The sequence below is a fragment of the Cottoperca gobio genome, unplaced genomic scaffold (genome assembly GCF_900634415.1).
Source record: "Cottoperca gobio unplaced genomic scaffold, fCotGob3.1 fCotGob3_309arrow_ctg1, whole genome shotgun sequence".
In the NCBI taxonomy this organism is placed as follows: Eukaryota; Metazoa; Chordata; class Actinopteri; order Perciformes; family Bovichtidae; genus Cottoperca; species Cottoperca gobio.
Window position 1 is genome coordinate 69,250 of NW_021166919.1, and position 5,000 is coordinate 74,249.

At 37.4% G+C, this 5,000-nt stretch overlaps 1 protein-coding gene across 7 annotated transcripts in view; it reads left to right on the plus strand.

Annotated features, from left to right (window-relative positions):
- LOC115005460 (receptor-type tyrosine-protein phosphatase mu-like) overlaps positions 1-5,000 on the plus strand; it is a 134,748-nt gene that overhangs the window by 45,718 nt on the left and 84,030 nt on the right. The gene's annotated exons all lie outside the window — the stretch shown is intronic.

Here is a 5,000-nt window from a genome sequence, read left to right on the forward strand (position 1 = left end):
TGTGTGTGAGTGAGGTGTGTGTGTGTGGGGTGTGTGTGAGTGGAGTGTGTTTGTGTGCCCACGAAGCATTTGATTAGCAATTAGCGTGCTAATTACAGGTGCAACAGTCTGACAGTTTTCACTTCTCTCCATTTATCTGTTTGTTTATTTATTGCTTTATTATTGAGGATTCAGACAGCTGTAATATTATATATTGTATTAATATAATATATAATAGCTGTAATATTTTACTTTATGACTTTTTCTTGTCTCTTATTTGAGATTCTTCCATAGATTTGTGATACATGTGAAATCCTTTTTTTCTTTATTAAGTTTGAATTAGGGTTTGCATTTAACCACTGAATCAACAATCATCATCAGTAGCTAAATTTAAATAATAATAATATTTAAAATGTCATGACGAGATCGCGGGTACAAGCGGCCAAAATGTTTTTTTTTCAGGCGGCTGGCGTCTCCCTTAGAGATAAGGTGAGAAGTTCAGCCATCCGTGAGAGACTCTGAGTAGAGCCGCTGCTCCTTTGCGTTGAAAGGAGCCAGTTGAGGTGGTTCATCTAGTAAGGATGACACCTGGGCGCCTCCCTAGGGAGGTGTTCCAGGCACGTCCAGCTGGGAGGAGACCCCGGGGAAGACCCAGGACTCGGTGGAGAGATTATATTTCCTTACTGTGAACGCCTTGGGATCCCCCAGTCGGAGCAGGCGGCCCGGAGAAGGGAAGTATGGGGTTCCTTACTGGAGCTGTGTGTATTAACAGACGACAGATTGGAAACAAAAGAAATGTGTGAGTTTATAGAACAGAAGTGTCTTCCTCTCTTACTCAGCGCTGTGATGACATAACTGTCAGGTTCCAACATGTCTGCCTGGCAGACCTGCTGCGACATGAATCGAGAGCTCTCAGGGCTGTGACCTGTCTTTGGTATCATCAACACATGCTGACAGACATACCTGTCTGCACCCCCCCTCCAACAGGCAACCATCAGTTCAGTGGTTCCTCATAACAACATGACTATTTCTAAACAATGTAATGTAATGATAATATCCCTTTAATATTGTTAACATTATTTTATATATAAATCATTTCAAAAATATTTATATGGTTCCAAATTGATGAAGTTCTAGAGGTGCTTGATGAGGTTCTAGAGGTCCTTGATGAGGTTCTAGAGGTCCTTGATGATATTCTAGATGTGCTTGATGAGGTTCTAGACGTGCTTGATGAGATTCTAGAGGTCCTTGATGAGGTTCTAGACGTGCTTGATGAGATTCTAGAGGTCCTTGATGAGGTTCTAGAGGTCCTTGATGACGTTATAGAGGTCCTTGATGAGATTCTAGAGATGCTTGATGAGGTTGTAGAGGTCCTTGATGAAATTATAGAGGTCCTTGATGAGGTCCTTGATGATGTTGTAGAGATCCTTGATGAGGTCCTCGATGAGATTCTAGAGGTCCTTGATGAGGTCCTTGATGACGTTCTAGAGGTCCTCGATGAGATTCTAGAGGTCCTTGATGAGGTCCTTGATGACGTTCTAGAGGTCCTTGATGATATTCTAGACGTGCTTGATGAGGTTCTAGACGTGCTTGATGAGATTCTAGAGGTCCTTGATGAGGTTCTAGAGGTCCTTGATGAGGTCCTTGATGACGTTCTAGAGGTCCTTGATGATATTCTAGACGTGCTTGATGAGGTTCTAGACGTGCTTGATGAGATTCTAGAGGTCCTTGATGAGGTTCTAGAGGTCCTTGATGAGGTTCTAGAGGTCTTTGATGAGGTTCTAGAGGTCCTTGATGAGGTTCTAGACTTGCTTGATGAGATTATAGAGGTCCTTGATGAGGTTCTAGAGGTCCTTGATGAAGTTCTAGAGGTCCTTGATGACGTTATAGAGGTCCTTGGTGAGGTTCTAGACATGCTTGATGAGATTCTAGAGGTCTTTGATGAGGTTCTAGAGGTGCTTGATGAGGTTCTAGAGGTCCTTGATGAGATTCTAGAGGTCGTTGATGAGATTCTAGAGGTCCTTGATGAGGTCCTAGAGGTCCTTGATGAGGTTCTAGAGGTGCTTGAGGAGGTTCTAGTGGTGCTTGATGAGGTTGTAGAGGTGCTTGATTTATGAACCTGTGAGGAGATTCTTGGGTGTTTGTTGTCATTCTTCAGGTTCTCGGAGGTTCCTGTGTTGCTTGATAAGACTCTTGTGTTCCTTCAGGATGTTGTCGGGTTGTAGATGAGAAAACAAAATCAGTCTGTCAGTCTGATTGTTCCTTTGTTGTAACCTCCACCCCTCTGGGACTGTCAGCAGATTAAAACAAACGCTCCTCTGGGATCAATAGCAGGTAACATGATGAAGGAAAGAAATGATTGACAGGCAGCAGAGCTCACAAACCCAACACACGCACACACACACACACACACACACACACACACACACACACACACACACACACACACACACACACACACACAGTGTGATGATGTTCGCTCTGATAACTTGTCTCTGTCTTCAACTTTATTTATTCATTTTACTTCCAATAAATTATAAACCAGCTTCTGTTTGTCTGTGTGTGTGAGTGTGTGTGTGTGTGTGTTTAATAATAAATCAGTGTGTCCATCAGACAAGCTTTAGGACTTAGAGCTCAGTGAGGCGACCCAGCGTGGTGGCAGATAAACAGGAAGTCACTGCGAGCTGCTTCATGTTTCATTGTTTAATATTTCATATGTGACAGTGACCGACGTACGGAACTCTATATTAAATTACAAAAATAATACAAATAAAATATATGATCATTATAATAACAACAAACATAAAAACACAAATATAATGATAATTATGATAATAATAATAATGACAATAATATTGATACTAATATTATGGATATAATAATAACAATAACAATAGTGATAATAATATTAGTAATAATAAGTGTTTTTATTTACAGATAATATTAAAATATAATATAGAAAACGCAGCAACAAACAAGTTTTAATGTTCAAACATTCGAACAATATTAATCAAAGCACCAGCTGTTGTTTGTAGGTTTTTATACTTCATTATAGAACGCAGGATAACTAATCCAACTGTCATTTATTGTTTGTTCGATAGTGTTCATTTATATAAATATAGAAAATAACATTTAATATTTCATTAAGTAAGTAGTAATACTTAATTTAAACTCTTATATAAAGCAAAATAAACTGACCAGTAAAAGTAATTCTGCAGAATAATATTTATTATATACTTTACTAAATATAAAATTTAATTCACCCGATTTAAAAGCATAGAAGCTGAATATAAACCTAGACACACACACTACACGCACACACACACACGCACACACACACACACACACACACACACACACACACACAATGACGTCAGCATTGGTCATGAAAAATAAAACCATGTTTTTCTGTGTGTGTGTGTTAACATCCATTAAAGTGTGTGTGATGTTTGTCGAGGCTTTTAGAAAATATCGTATGAATATTTCACTCTTTTCTCTCTTTTCACCTCGGATGTTCACGCTCCGCTCGTCTTCAACCTTTTACTTCTGTTTCTGTATTTTTATCCTTTTACTTATTTCACTGTCCGACGCTAACGTCTCGCTGTGGAGAACTTCGGGATATTTAACTTTCTCTATCCGCGTTATTAAACCAACATTAATGATATTCATCAGATAAAATAACTCTTCTCTTTCTGAGGATGTTATTCGTCCGTTTTATGCTTTTCTTATGCACTAATTTACATTTAAAGTAATAAAGAAATGCCCATTGTGAATCCATTTGTCTTGTTCGAGTATCATTGGACTAGAAATGTAAGACGAGCTGGTTCATCTAACGAGGAGCAGGGAGGGAAATTAATACGATTTTATAAATACCTATTCTTTACTGATTAACTGGCTGAAAAAACTGTTCTGAAAAACAAATTAATTTTATTATAGTGGTTATTTTCTAATTATAATATGTGCATTAGTATGTTTTATAAGTTGCTTAGAGCGAGTGTCAGGAAGTTACGCAGGTCATAGTTCATCTCTAATACGATTTACAAGATTACATTTGAACACATCATGATAACGGTATAATTCACCTTCAACCGGTACTCATTTTTACTGAATAGAGCCTGAACGCATCATAATGTAACTCAATGGAACATCCGTTAGCTGTTAGCTGTTAGCTGTTAGCTCGTTATTTGCATCGGTTTAGTTTTGTTGAATCTTCTTCTCTGGTATTTAACGTATCGTAGCCTTTAGCACCACCTGCTGGCCCAGCGACTTGTTTTTTGCGTTTTAGTGTCGACGGATATATTTCCTAAAATGAAAGTTGTGTAAACAAACTTATTAATAATGTTTTGATTTCAGACCTGATTTATTTTTAGTTTCGAGGGTATGATTTCAATTTAGTTCCATATTTATTCTCATTATTTTATTACCCAAGATCCTCCTTGTTGCCAGGGTTTTGGTTAATTTTGTAAAAACAAAAAATCTTAAGTAAAGAGGTAAAGATTAAACACCAAAATATGGTTAGGATTATGTCTTACCTTCATTATTCAATAAAATAATTATATCCGCTTTTAAATGATCTGTTTAAATACAAACTAATATATATACTAATATGTATATATATATATATATATATATATATATATATATATATATATAAATATATATATAATTGAGTCGGTAAAGAGCTTTACATGAGACAGAAAGACATGAAAAAAAGACGTTTGAATGGAGATTTAAAAGAGTAAAATAAGAATCACAGTCTCACTGTTATTTATTAAGGCGCAGAAACAGATTTATTAAATGAATGAAGTCCTGATGTGACTGCGGTATGGATCCAGATGCTTCTGAGTTTCTGACATGAATCATCCATCACTGACTCCCCCCTCTCCGTCCTCCCCCGTCCTCCCCCTCATATTAAATCTGGTGATCTCCTGAAAATGAAAAATTAAACCTCTCCTCCTCTTCCTCCTGAAGTCACCTTCAAACATCCCACACTCCTCTCTGTCTGTCTGTAATGTATTCTT